The 14,599-nt window shown below is 47.0% G+C and overlaps 1 long non-coding RNA gene across 1 annotated transcript; it reads right to left on the reverse strand.

The window, feature by feature from the left end:
- Nucleotides 1-8,998: 8,998 nt before the first annotated feature.
- On the reverse strand, nt 8,999-14,502 carry LOC144221180 (uncharacterized). Its single transcript, XR_013331977.1, has 3 exons — nt 14,341-14,502; nt 10,531-10,682; nt 8,999-9,341 (listed from the first exon to the last, which is right to left on the reverse strand). It is a non-coding gene; the product is annotated as an uncharacterized LOC144221180 (long non-coding RNA).
- Nucleotides 14,503-14,599: the final 97 nt, after the last annotated feature.

Consider the following 14,599-nt stretch of genomic DNA (forward strand, 5'->3'; position numbering starts at 1 on the left):
CTATGAGGTTCAAAAACATGCAAAACTAATTGATGCTCATAGAAGTCAGTGGAGTATAGACTGGGAAGATGCATGAGGGAGCTTGTTAGGGTGCTGGAGTGTTATATACGTACCTTGATCTTGCTAGTTGTTGCATGGGCTTGTACATATGAGGGGTCACTGTGCTGCACCTGGAAGGGGAGTGTACTTCATGCACTTCACCATGTGTACATCCTACCTAAAAAATCCAGAAGCTCCTCAGGCAACAGTGACTGAGTCCTGAAGTTCCCTGACTCACCCTGGACATGTAGGCAGTGGTCTGAAGGGGACCGAGACTGTGGAGTTAGATGGATCTGGATTCCAGGGCAGTTCTGCTCCTTATCTAGCCCTGTGATCTTGGGCAAGTCATAGAACATTTCTTCTTCTTCTTTTTTTAAATTTTCAAATGTTTATTTATTTTTGAGAGACAGAGACAGAGCACAAGCAGGGGAAGGGCAGAGAGAGAGAGAGAGAGAGAGAGGGAGACACAGAATCTGAAGCAGGCTCCAGGCTCCGAGCTGTCAGCACAGAGCCCATTGTGGGGCTTGAACTCACGAACTGCAAGATCATGACCTGAGCTGAAGTCGAGTGCCGAACTGACTGAGCCACCCAGGCGCCTCAGAACATTTCTGATTTATAAAATGAGGAAGCAATGTGGGGCGCCTGGGTGGCTTAGTTGGTTGAGCGTCCGACTTTCGCTTGGGTCATGATCTCGCTGTTCGTGGTTTCGAGCCCCGCATCGGGCTCTGTGCTGGCTGCCGGCTCGGAGCCTGGAGCCTGTTTCAGTCTGACTCCTTCTCTCTCTGACCCTCCCCTGCTCGCGCTGTCTCTCTCTCTCTCTCTCTCTCCTAGAAATAAATAAAACATTTTAAAAAAAAATTAAAAAAAAAAATGAGGAAGCAATGCGTACCTATCAGGGATTGCCTTGAGGCTTAAAGGAAAAAATACACATCAAGTCCCCAGCATAGGACTCAGCACAAGACAGAACAGTCCTAAGTGGCCAGTAAACGGTGGCTCAAACAAGACATCTGCCCTGTGAGAAGGATACCAAGTCAGAGCCTTCGTGGGAGAACAGGGACAGGTGAGGAATACACGTAGCTAGGGGGCAGAGAACTTATGAAACCAGTCCAGGGTCTTCCTGCCCCGTTGAAGATACCACCAGGACAGACTACACGGAGAAGGCAAGTAGAGAGAACAAGAGAGACATGAAAAGAGAGAAACCCAGTGTCCCAGTGCCCCAGCGCCCCAGCTAAAGTGTCCCCATAAGGTGCAGCCATGGGGGTGAGCCATGTTGGATACCCCAGCCCAGCCGAGATCCTGTATGACTGCTGCCCCGGCCAACATGGTGCTGAGCCGAGCCCAGTCAATCCATGGAATCATGGAAGATCATAGATGGTTGTTGTTTTAAGCTTTAGCCAAAACGAGAAGTGGAAGGTTCCAATGAACACCACCAAAAGCATGGGACATTGGCTTAAGGACAGGACAGTGGGCAGAGGCTCAAAGGGTCTTGATGAGGTTGCTGCTGGAATCTGGAAGGACTGTGAGGAAATTGTTACAAAAGGCTGAGGGAAGGAAACCTAACTTAAGTACTGACAGAACGATCTAGTTAAGCTGTTCCTTGTAATAATGTGCAAAATAGAAATTTCAGTTCATAAGCTTGTTGCTTTGGCTCAGAAGATTTCAAGGCAGAATGTTCAAAGACCCACCCAATGGTTCATTTTAGCTGAGGGGTGGACAGAGTGAGATGAACGAAAGAAAGAACTGTTTGGTATTCAAGTGAATCTAGAGGAAAAGCTTCTAACCTCCAGCTTGCTGTGCTGGCAAATAAAACTGTTTCTCATTGCACCCCGTGCAGCCCAATAAAGATTCTCAAGGAGGGGCACCTGGCTGACTCAGTCAGTCGAGCATGCGACTCTTTTTTTAAAAAAAATTTGTTTTAATGTTTTATTTTTGAGAGAGAGAGAGAGACAGCATGAGCAGGAGAGGGTCAGAGAGAGAGGGAGACACAGACTCCAAAGCAGGCTCCAGACTCTGAGCTAGCTGTCAGCACAGAGCCCGACATGGGGCTCAAACCCATGAACCATGAGATCATGACCTGAGCCGAAGTCAGATGCTTAACCGACTGAGCCACCCAGGCGCCCCATGTGACTCTTGATATCGGGGTTGTGAGTATAAGCCCCACATTGGGTGCAGAGATTACTAAAAAATAAATAAGTACACTTAAAAAAAGATTCTCAAAGAAAATAAAAACCTAGGGGGAGGGAAGGAATATGGAGACAAAAATCAAATCTAGGGTGCTGTCAGTAAAATGTGGCCTCGGGGTCAAGGTTAGGTCAAGGAGGCAGCTATAAAACCCCATGTTGGGGCTTCAGACAGATTTAAGGCCATGTCATGTTGATCCTCTCCACTAGATGAAAGGCTTCTGAGAATCTCTGGAGGTGTTGTCCCTTAGCAGCTTGCATATGGCAAGGTAGAAAAGCACCTGTTTCAGGAAGAAATAGAAGTCCGGCTTTTGTCTAACGGAGTAGATAATTTGATACATAGGAAGCTCACAAACTTTTTTGTTTTACTAACTTGGGCTGAAAAGAACAGAGACATAAAACAAAAAAAGCAGCCTTTGTGACCCCCAACTTCCTAAGGACAGGAAACAGACCAACGTGGAGCCTTTCTTATGGAACAGAAGGATGACTCAGAGGGTGGGGCCAAGAGCCAAACACAGGCACACCTGGGAGATATGGTGGGTTCTCTTCCAGAGCATTGTAGTGAAGTGATTATCTCAATAACACGAGTCAAGTTCATTTTCTGGCTTCCCAGTGCATATAAAAGTTATGTTTATACAATATTGTAGAATTAAGTGTGCAATAACATGTCTAAAAATGTATATTAATTAAAAAATGCTTTGTTGCTTAGAAATAAAGGGCGGGTGCGTAAGTGGTTCAGTCAGTTAAGCGCCCAACTTTGGCTCAGGTCGTGATCTCACAGTTCGGGAGTTCAAGCCCCTGAGTCGGGCTCTGCTAACAGCTCAGTGCCTGGAGCCTGCTTTGGATTCTGTTTCTCCCTCTCTCTGTGCCTTCCCTCCTCATGCTCATTCTCTCTCTCTCTCAAAAATAAACTTAAAAAATGCTTTATCGCTACAAAATGCTAACCATCATCTGAGCTTTCAGCAAGTCGTAATCTCTTTGCTGGTGGAGGGTTTTGCCTCCATGGATGGCCGCTGACTGACGAGGGTGGTGGCTGCTGAAGGCTGCATGGCTGTGGCAATTTCTCAAAATAAGACAATAAAATTTGCCATGTTGATGGACTTTTCCTTTCATGAACCATTTCTCTGTAGCGTGTGATGCTGTTTGATAGCTTTCTGCCCACAGCAGAACTTCTAAGTTGAGATCCATCCTCTCCAACGCTGCCGCTGCTTTATCAACCAAGTTGACGTAATATTCTAAATCCTTGGTTGTCGTTTCAACAGTCTTCTCAGCACCTCCCACAGGAGTACCTTCCACCTCAGGAACCACCCTCTTTGTCATCCGTAAGACGCAGCTCCTCGTCCGTTCAAGTTGGATCATGCGATTCCAGCAATTCAGTCCCATCTTCAATTTCCACTTCTAATTCTGGTTTTCTTGCTATTTCCACCACATCAGCAGTGGCTTCCTCCCCTGAAGTCTTGAAACCTCAATTTGTAAAAAAGGCAGTATCTGCTAAGTGCAATAAAGTAAAGTGCAAGAGAATAAGATGTGCCTATAAAACCAATGCCAGCAAGCAGGCCTCAGCCTTAGTCAACATACATTTCCTGCTCCTGGAGCAAATGGAATCGTACTTGGAGGAATTTCATAATTGCGATGCACCCATGAGTGTTTCCTGCTCCCCCCTAGTTTAAAAAAATTTTTTAAATATTTATTTATTATTGAGAGACACAGAGCATGAGCAGGGGAGGGGCAGAGAGCGGGAGAGACGTAGACTCTGAAGTAGGCTCCAGGCTCTGAGCTGTCATCACAGAACCCCACGCAGGGCTCAGACTCACTAACTGAGGGTTCGTGACCTGAGCCGAAGTTGGACGTTTAACCAACTGAGCCACCCAGGCCCCAGTGTTTCCCCCTTTTGAATGGGAGAGTATATTGTGGTGCCCAGCTTCTGTCTCCTTATAAGTTAGTATGTGGGGACAGGCAACTTCTCCCTTGTCCACAGGTCTTCAGATCAAGAGAAACCACACCCACGTGCCTCCTCAACAACTGGATGAGATTCTGTTCTTGAAAAACTAGACTTCAGGCCTGAGCCTGAGGCTGTAATGGATAAGACTCTGGGGATTATGGGAATGGAGGGGGATTTTATTTTGCATGCTAGAGGGAACTCGGGGACCAGATAGTGGACTAAGGTGGCTAGTCTTCAAGCCTGGCCCCTAATGAATCATGCCTCCCAATGTTCATGCCTTCATGCAGTCCCTTCCCATGTTGAATCTGGGCTCGTGTGTGATCTGCTTTAACTAACAAAAGGCAGCAGAAGTGATACCGTGCAGGCTCTGGGCCGTGGATTAAGAGGGCTTTCAGCTTTCACAGTCTGGAGAACCCTGAACTACTTTATTAGAAGTCTGTCTACCTTGTGCTGGAAAGACCACAGGGAAAGTCTTTAGGGAGAGAGAGAGAGAGAGAGGCCCTGAAATGACTTGAGAAGAGAGGATTTCAGCCTGCCTATTACTGCTGAGTCCAGACTTGTAGCCACCATCTGGCCAGACATGAGAGCACCATCTTGGATGTTCCAACAGAATTGAGTCCCCACGGGACTGTCACCACGGCTAACATCAGGTGAAGCAGAACTGACCCCAGTCAACCCAAAGAATCATGAGAGATCATAAAATAGTGGTATTTTTAAGCGACCAAGTTGTGAGGTAGCTTGTAAGGAAAACACCATTGGCCCAACCCAATCAGAAACCAAAGAGCAAGGAAGCTTCTTCATGGGAGCCATATAATCAACTTCCTGAGGCAGAGAGTAGAATGGAGAGTGGATCTGGAAGGGTAAACTGAAGATAACCAATTTTGGCTTTTTAAAAAATATGTTTACTTATTTTTGAGAGAGAGAAAGAGAGAGCATGCGAGCAAGCAGAGGAGGGGCAGAGAGTGAAAAGGAGACAAAGAATCCCAAGCAGGTTCCAGGCTCTGAGCTGTCAGTACAGAGCCCAATGAGGGTCTCAAACTCATAACAGTGAGATCATGACCTGAGCCAAAGTCGGACACTTAACTGACTGAGCCACTCAGCGCCCCAAAGATACCCAATTTTGAACATGATGACTTGAATCGAATAAGAGGGAGGAGGATTCCTGAGTGTCTGATGTTTAGAATCAGGAGGATTGTAACACCTTTACCGAGGCAGGAAATGTTGGCCAACAACCAGGTTTCAGAGGGAAAGTCACAGTTTCTGTTTTGTGTGGATTGAAGTGGAAAGGCTTTGAGACACTCATGTGGCAGTGTCGACGGAGAGGAATGTGGGAATCCTCGGTGTGTAATGATGGTAACTGCAGCTGAGGGTGTACGTGAGCTTACCTCCTGAGGGGGTCAGAGTGAGAACAGAGCACGGACTGTGCCTGAGAACCCCCAACATGTAACAGTCATGCCTTTTTCTGCCAAGGAGGCAGACAAGGGGCAGCTGAAGAGGTAGAGGAAAACAAGGACCTCGTAATGTCAAGGAGCCAAGAAAAGAAGGTCATGGGTGGACAAAGTGGTCCACCAAATGTCACACTGCTCAGATGTCAAGTCAGAAGAGGGCAGAAGGATTAATTGAGGCTGGTGGCCTTCCTCCCTTATTAGACAGCATTAAATGAATGGGTCTGTGGGACTGGATTTGGCAAGGGAGCTAAGGCTGTTCCCAAAGAGTGAACCCAAGTACCTGGTAAACCCATGAGGTGCCCAACCTCATTAGTCATCAGGGAAATGTAAATGCAAACCACAATGAGATTCCATTTCACACCCACCAGATTGGCTAAAAATAAAAAGCCTAACAATACCAGGATTTGGCGAGGATGTTGAGCAAATAGAACTCTCATGCGTTGTTGGTAGGAATGTAAGTTGGTACAACCATCTTGGGAATGGTTTGACATTAACTAGCGTGGTTGAGGATGTGCACAGTGCACTGGGCCAGGTTTCCTGGGAAACAAACTCTGAGGAGGCTTGTCTGCAAGAGGTTTATTGGAGTACTCTCGGGATCAACACTTGTGAAGGGATGAGGACACTAGAATTTCACACGGGGAGAAGATAAACTGCAAGGGAGTTGTAACAAAGACCTCAGTCACTGGGAGCTCTGCAAATGGCTCATCACAGCTGTCCTGAATTGATGGAAGGGACCCCTACGTTGGCCAGTCACTGGCTGCGGCTATCTCCAAGGAGGGGTCATCACACTGGACAAGGCAGCCCCGTCCATTAAAGGGCAATGTGGAGAGTGTGTGCACTGGTCTGATAGAGAAGATGTGGGCACACACTATACCATTCACTGCACTTCCGTACCATTTAGATCCCTTGCTTTGTAAAATATGTTAACGCCGTCTGAGAATGACTCCTCCAGGATTCCGCTTCTTCTCTTTCTCTGGGGAAACGTTAGCAGGTTGGTGGAATGAGCTACAGCTCCCACGCTACAGCTAGTCTATTTGTTCCCTCCCTCCTTTAACTACCCGTTCTAGACTCACTAGCCCCGAGCTTATACCTGTGCCGGTCTCAGTGGCTTACCTGGCAAGATGGGCCAGACCTCCATCTCTAAGAGGTCCAAGGCCCTGATCACCATGCTCATGTTCATCATGGTGGCTGCATCTGACTATTTGCCGTCAAGAAACACACAAGTGGGTCACCTCCAGTGTCAAATGCATTTCTCTCTGTCCTTTGTGTAACAACAGCTCTGCTTCCTTCTGATGTTACGGTCAATTCACTTGCCAGGAGGGTGACCCCCTTTTTCTTGTTCAAGTTTATTAATTTATTTTGAGAGAGAGAGAGAGGGAAAGAGAGAGATAGAGAGAGAGCACGAGCAGGAGAGGGGCAGAGAAAGAAGGAGAGAGACAAAATCCAAGCAGGCTCCAAATTGGACTCTGGACTCATACTCACAAACCACAAGATCATGACCTGACCTGGAACCAAGGGTCAGCCACTCAACCGACTGAACCACCCAGGTGCCCTGGGGTGACTCCTCTTCTTCCCTGCTGGTCTCTTGGCACCGGGAGCCTGAAATGACCAGGTAGCAGCTATAGCTTAAAGTTTAATGGGGCTCTCGTGTCTCCTGGTAGAAGTACCCCCTCTGCCCGCACCCCCCACGCCCTGCCCAGAACCAGGATCTGTAGACCTGCAGAGCCCGGGATTGTGAGGATGGGGAGCCCGAATTCTCCCAGTGTCTCACTGCGAGCATGGTGAGAGGGGCCATTCTTACTTGCACCCCCTGACTCCCCAATCCATTATTCTACTTGTAGATAGCGCCATGCATGGTGTTGGTATAGAGTGAGAATTGCCTCCTTGTAAGTGTCATTTCCAAATTGGTGCCTCAGTTGCATCTCTTTTTTTTTTTTCTAGCTAAAGTACCTTTTATTTTTAGATTCCCCCAAACGTTTTAACTATAACATAATTTAATAGACAAACGGCAATCCCAGTAGCATCCCCAGGACAGCAGGAGTGGGGAGAGGGGTTAAGAGGGGGAAGGGCAGGTTTTCAGGTTTCTAACTGCTTCTCTCACCCGCAGTCCCCCCCGTTGCCTGTGAGAACATGGTCTTAGCAGAGGACGAGTTAGGGTGGCCAGAGGCGTGGGGGCCATGAGCCCGCTGTAAGAGGCCTCAGTTGGGTAGGCCCCTCTGACATGATCTCGTCACCATCTGTAGAGTCATCACCAGACCCAGATGGGAGACAATAGGAAAGTCAGGAACCTTATCAGTCCTCCGGATTCTGCTCATCACAACTTGGGGGCATAAAATAGAGTTTTCTAGAGAGTGTTAGATTGGCAAGAGCTAAAACGCATGTGGGAAAAGAACAGAAATTGAATCTGAGCCTACCTCCTACCAAGATTCTTTGCCTATGACTCCAGAAAGCTGGAGTCGTGGATCTGCTCAGATATTTGGGAAAGGGAAGGAATGACAGAGTTTTTGGCCCAAAAGGGCTGGAAACTTGCCAGCTATTGACCAAGAAAGCCTCCAGGCAGGCCAGGGAGGTCTGTGGGAAGCAGCTTATGGCCAGTGGTACTCAAGAGAGTGTGATGGTACAATGGCTTTTACTCAGACTTTATTGCATATATGGAAGAGAGAAAGAACACATGTCAGAAAGAATTAAGAACTAAAGTACCTGCTTCTTAGGGGTCTGTGAAGTAGAGATACTCCTGGGCTGGGACTGGAAGAGCCCCCAAACCTGTTCTCTCCTTGAGCCCCAATTGGGCTGGCTTAGATGTAGCCTTCGGTCCCAAAGTCCTCCAAAGTCCTCCAAAGGCCAGCAGCTTCTGGGCAATGTGGTATGTCCCAAGTTCAGTGAATACCATCGTCATATGTCACTACTACATCTCCTTTTCTTTTCTTTTTTAATTTTTTAAATGTTTATTTATTTGAGAGAGAGAGAGAGGGAGAGAGAGAGAGAGCATGAGCAGGGGAAGGGGCAGAGAGAGAGGGAGACACAGAATCCGAAGTAGGCTCTAGGCTCTGAGCTGTCAGCACAGAGTCTGACACGGGGCTCGAACCCACAAACTATGAAATCATGACCTGAGCCAAAGTCAGACGCTTAACCAGCTGAGCCACCCAGGTGCCCCTACACCTCCTTTTCTATAAAATGAGTCCTTTGGACTAATGTGATCTTTTCTGAGACCAAACATTAGTAGATCAAACACTCTGAAGTCTTTAGATTGGCTGCCACCCAGTAGCCAGGAAAAGGTAAAGTCATAGCAGGAATATGTGTCCCAGTCGAGATGAATTACTTCTTCTTCTAGGTAAAAGAGGTCCAATTTATTGTTACTCTTTTTAATGTTTTATTTATTTCTGAAAGAGAGACACAGCATGAACAGGGGAGGGTCAGAGAGAGAGGGAGATGAAAGAGGTCCAATTTAATAAACTCGCCACCCGATGGCTGGTGGGGCTCTTCGAAGGATGGTGTCACACTGGCGTCTCCATGTTGATCTCTGTTACTGGAGACTTGGACATTCAGCAGTGGTGGTGGCTCCATCACCCTTGGTGAACGCGGAACCTCCGATCCAGCCACATGGCTTCTTCATTCTGAGCCGATTATGCCACAACTGGGGTGGTGGAGACTGACTGATGACCTGGCTGTCACTCTGCCTGCTTGATTGTTCAGCCCCTCTTCCACGATGGATACCTTCTGGTGAGTGTCAACCTATGACGCAAGATCGTCACACTTGGTGCCCATTTCCACGGGTCCACGCACAGTCCTCTCCCCCACGCCGCCTGGTCCCCCGCCTTTCAATATTGATCCTTCCTGTTTTTGCCACTGCCCACAGTCTGTATTTATTCTTACCTGAGGCTACTTTCTTCTCTTGTCCAGAGAGCGGATGCGCGAGTGCACTGCCCAAAGCCCTAGCGGGTGGAAGGATTCCACCTCCTCATGTTGTCCTTAAAGCTCACCTCTGGCTGAGGCTGTAATGCACCTGTCCTCCATGCTCAGCTTATACCCACCTACCGAACAGACCTGTCTGTGGATCGGGCTTGGCCTTCTCCCTCCTTGTCAGCTGGCCGTAAGGGAGCCGCCCGCAGCAACAGGTGTGAGATGGAGGAGGGTGTTGGTGGATGACATGGGGGCCTAGGCCCTGCCTGTGCCTGGTCCCAGGTGCACCACCTTACTTGGATTGCTGTCGAGTCCACCTGACACTACCTGACACTATGACTTGGTGGGTCTGACGCATCCCAGCCTGTAATGGGCTGTTCTGGCTACAGGATCACTTCCTGTTCCACGGTCAGGTGCTCCATGTCTACCAGTGCCCGCCCCGGAGGAGTTTCTCCAAAGGCAAGAATTCTGTTGCCGACTGAATGGCTTCGCTCCAGAACACTAGGGGTCCTGATTGTGTTTGTTTCACTGGACTTGCCTTAAACGTGTGGTACCTTTTCCCACCACAGATACATCTAATACCATAGGGTCTTCTGGGGACATATGACCCTGGAGGCAGAGAAGCCCTCAGTCCAGCCTGGATTGACTACAGAGCTCTTTTCAGGCGACGATCTGCTCAGAAGATGACAGCCTTCCATGTCATTCAGAAAATAGGCTGTCTTAGTATCCCCGAGGGTAAAAAACGCCGACTCCAGCCTGCAGTTTACCAGGTATTGCGCTTCCTTCTGAACGGTGAGAGGTACAAGATGCGATCACATGTTCTTTACTTTGCAGGGACCTTCCCAGCATGCCCCAGACGGCTCCCTCAAAACCACACTGATGCAATGAGCCCCTGAAACTTAATCAGGGGAATCGCCTATCTGCTAGAGTCCTTGCATCCCTGTAGGGTTTATCTCCTACTTGACAGAACCATGTCTTACCCATCCAGTCCTACAAACCCTACTTCACGAAGAGAACGGACCAATGTGATGTTTTGCAGATGTCTAGATGATCCAATCCCTTCAGCCTTTAGGACAGAGAGCAGGAGAGAAAACACAGCCTTGAGGTAGATGGTAAATGTGTATCGTTCTCCGCCCCACGTAACAGTGGACTGTTTCAGGACCTTTTTTTCTACTGGGGATGAAACAGAATAGCCAGGTCAGTGGTTGGATACCATGAACTGAAAGCTATGTTAACCTGTCTGGTAAAGCTGCCTCATCTAACACAGTGAGTGCAGTTTGGGTTACTGCTAGGTTTTCGCATGGGGCAGAGTAGTGGATTAAAAAGAGGGATAGATGGGGGCGCCTGGGTGGCTCAGTCGGCTAAGCGTCTGACTTCGGCTCAGGTCATGATCTCACCACGGTTTGTGGGTTTGAGCCCCACATCGGGCTCTGTGCTGACAGCCGGCTCAGAGCCTGGAAACCGCTTCGGATTCTGTGTCTCCCTCTCTCTCTGACCCTCTCCTGTTCATGCTGCCTCTCTCTCTCAGAAATAAATAAAACTTTAAAAAAATTAAAAAAAAAAAGAGGGATAGATGGTGACCACCACCCCTGAATTATTTAGATCTTATAGGGAGACTTAATCGGGAAAGTACTCACGAGGTAACTGAAGCTTAGAGGGTTATAATAATTTATTGGGAGACCTTCCGCTTTGTCAGATGTTTGACTCACAAGCTTTTGCACTTAACCCCATGAGATATCCAGCCCACGGCTGTAATTAGTGAATTTAGGAAAGTGAAAAACAAGATCTGACTGAATTGCTACATGTCCAAACACACCTATCGTGCTCTTTGTTAGAAGCTCCCCTAACAAGTCTAACTTTGGGATCAAATGGGGCCAATTCTGCCTAATTTCTGAAGAGTGGGAGATCAAACCCGGTTGAGAAAGTTTTGTTTGCTTTTCTTCCTGGCCGCTTTTTGGGTGAGCTTTATTTCCAAATACTGTATGCCAGGATGTTTCCTCATTTGATTTTTCCAGGATCATGATGGAAAAAAAGGGGGAGAAAGAGTTGCCACCCCCAATTAAAATATTCCCTTTGCTATGGAACAATGCAGCGGGAGGCTGCCTGGAGCAGGGAGTGACCTTCCTTGTGCAAATGAGGCAGCCCCAGGATACAGCTACTTATGTGTCTTCTTAGGATCTCAGTTTCCTCAGCCATCCAGTGGGAATAATAACAGGATCTACCTCACAGGATTGCTGGGTCTTGCTCAGCCCTGAGTCCCTAAAGTACCTGGCACAAAGTAGCATTCAATGAGTGTATGCCGAATGAATGAATACGTCATGAAGACTGAGATGACACATTTGCACAGCGCATGGCAAACATTAGATTCTACAGGGACCATTTGGCAATATATATTAAAACCTTGAGGGGCGCCTGGGTGGCTCAGTCGGTTAAGCGTCCAACTTTGGCTCAGGTCATGACCTCACGGTCTGTGAGTTCAAGCCCTGCGTCAGGTTCTGTGCTGACTGCTCCGATCCTGGAGCCTGTCTTCAGATTCTGTGTTTCCCTCTCTCTCTGCCCCTTCCCAGCTCGCACTCTGTCTCTCTCCCTCTCAGGTATAAATAAACATTAAAAAACATTTTTTTAAACCTTGAAAAACATGCACGTTTTTTGATTCAACGATTCTGTTTCTAGAATTGGAAACTTAATCTGAATAATTTTAATAATTAAGATCATTAATAATTATGACGATTGTAATTATTCAGATAATAACAAAGATGCACCAAACTACAAGAATGTTCCTGGAAAAACAACCTCAATGTCCATCATATTCTGGTGAGGAATCTGTATGCATGGGGCGTAGAAAGACTTTGTAAGGCCTGTGGAGCAGCAGCGTCAGCACCACCTGGGAACTTACTTAAAATGTAAATTCTTGGGGCGCCTGGGTGTCTTAGCCTGTTGAACCTCCGACTTCGGCTCAGGTCGTGATCTTCCAGTTTGTGAGTCTGAGCCCTGTGCTGGGCTCTCTCCCTCTCTCCTGTCAGCACGGAGCCCGCTTCAGATCTTCTGCCCCGTGTTCTCTCTCTGTTCTCTCTCCTCTCTCTGCCCCTCCCCCTCTTGCTCTCTCTCTCTCTCTCTCTCTCAAAAATAAATAAAACATTTAAAAAAATGTAAATTCTTGAGCCCTACCTCACACCTACAGAAATTCTGGGGTGGGGCCCAGCTATCTGGGATTTTTATTTAAGTTTATTTATTTACTTTGAGAGAGAGAAAGTGAGCTGGGAAGGGGCAGAGAGATGGAGAGAGAGAGAATCCCAAGCAGGCTCCACACTGCCAGTGAAGAGCCCCGTGTGGGGCTTGAAGTCTCGAACCACGAATCATGAACTGAACCACGCAGGTGCCTCCCAGCTCTCTGGGTTTTAACAAGTCTTCCAGGTGTTTACATGTTCAAGTTTAAGAATCACTGCTCTGAAGTGTTACTAGAGATTGTTTCTTTCTGAGAGGAAGTATTTTACTGTTCTTATATTTTCTGACTTCCCTGGAGTAAGGATTACATTGCCAACTGATACAAGGAAGATACCAAATGAAGAAAAAAAAAATGAAAAGAAGAAAAAGTAAAGTCTAAGTTTAAGTGAAAGGGGAGAAAAAAATGTCAAGAAAAAAAGCATTCTTACCTCTCCAGTGTTTTTCCTTTCTTCCACTTTCTTTGCACCCCTACACCAATGTGAAGCTATGTATTTATAAGCTTGATTAGTGCCCGGGACATTTTGCAGCTGCTTTTCCCCCTTTACTTAATATTTACACACTAGCATTTCCAGTGATGCCATGGGATGATCATCCAGGATCATTCAGGATCATCATCATTCCTTTCTCTTTTTTTTAAGTATTTATTTTTGAGAGACAGAGCATGAGTGGGGAGGGTCACAGAGAGAAGGAGACACAGAATCTGAAGCAAGCTCCAGGCTCTGAGCTGTCAGCACAGAACCTGACACGGGGCTCAAACCCACGAACCGTGAGATCTTGACCTGAGCTGAAGTCAGAAGCTCAACTGACTGAGCCCCCGAAGATGCCCCATCATCATCTGTTTTAAATGGAAGTATTCATTTTACTTTGTTCTCTTGGTCACCTTTTCCCCCGTTGTTGTCTTCATAAATAATGCTGCCACCAATATTTGCACATACACCTCTCCCCAGATTTCAAATTATGTCCTCAGGATAGGTTCTTAGAAGTGAGGTTGATGGATCAAAGGTTAGAAACATTTTTAAGACTAACATTGCACAAGACTGCCGGTTTCCAAACCATGAGAAATGTCATGATTTAAAACAGTTTTGCTAATTAATGGAGAAAATAAGTTACCTCTTGTTTAAATTTTCATGTCTTTGATTGTTAGAGACAATGAACAGCTTCTCCTTTCGAAAAAACTAATATTTATTCTTTCGTGAATTCAGTTGGGAAGAAAGCTCTCGACCTCTCCCCCTTAACGTCTCTGAGCCCCAGTTTTTTCATCTACAAAATGGAGTGATACCAGACTAATTGTGAAATCAAGTGAGATGAAGAATGGGAAAGCTCTTCCATACAGTATATTCTGCATCTGTGCATCACCATTACCCCACGTAGTATCATTTACCGATTCATTATAAGACCTTCTGTTTTGTCAACAATCCAGAAAACTTTCACCACAACCCAAATCTTGAAAGCCATCTTCGTTTGCAACCTGGTGCCTTAGAAGGCCTTGGACAAAGTCCCCTCTTAATTTCTTCCTTTTTTTTTTTTTTTTTTTACGGAAATGCTACGACTTGTTTGTAGCCTTGATGGAGAAGGGCCCTCCATTAAGGCCTGAGGCTGTCATTACCTGACACTGGCGAGAAAACAAAGTTCAGGGGCGCGATGGCGCAGCCTCTCCAGCTCTGCAGACTTGACCTCGCATTTGGGAGAAGAGCCCATCAGGAAAGGTCAGAGACGCTCTTAGACCCAATAGAGATACTCCAGGTACAAGAAACAGACCCGCGGTTGACCTGGCAGGTGCCGGTGTCAGAATACAACGGTAACTACTCTGGGCAAGTTTCCTCTTTAATGTTGTTCTCCGTTGCTACGAAACCTCATTTCGCCGA

This window comes from Crocuta crocuta, unplaced genomic scaffold (genome assembly GCF_008692635.1).
Source record: "Crocuta crocuta isolate KB4526 unplaced genomic scaffold, BGI_CrCroc_1.0 scaffold69-1, whole genome shotgun sequence".
Taxonomy (NCBI): domain Eukaryota; kingdom Metazoa; phylum Chordata; class Mammalia; order Carnivora; family Hyaenidae; genus Crocuta; species Crocuta crocuta.